Genomic DNA, 287 nt, shown 5'->3' with positions numbered 1-287 from the left:
CCGGAGTGTTGCCATCATAGACTATTTAAGTGAAATTTTATTTAAAACCTCTACAGTAATATCAACAAATTATACACAAAAATTATAGTATTTCAGCAAAAAATATACCTAGTAGGTATTACATTATTTTGGGCATAGGTAGGTACACGTTTCTTTTGTACATAGAGCGCGAACCAAAGACTTTAGTTGAGTGGCAAAAAGGTGGCAGCACTATTACATTTATAATCTATTATTGTCTATGATTAGTCTAGTCTATGGATTAGTCTTTGGTAAAAACCATAGACAAT

The sequence above is a fragment of the Rhyacophila brunnea genome, unplaced genomic scaffold (assembly GCF_057557595.1).
Source record: "Rhyacophila brunnea isolate RB1 unplaced genomic scaffold, BYU_Rbru_1.0 scaffold_1, whole genome shotgun sequence".
In the NCBI taxonomy this organism is placed as follows: Eukaryota; Metazoa; Arthropoda; class Insecta; order Trichoptera; family Rhyacophilidae; genus Rhyacophila; species Rhyacophila brunnea.
This window is presented reverse-complemented; position numbering follows the sequence as displayed.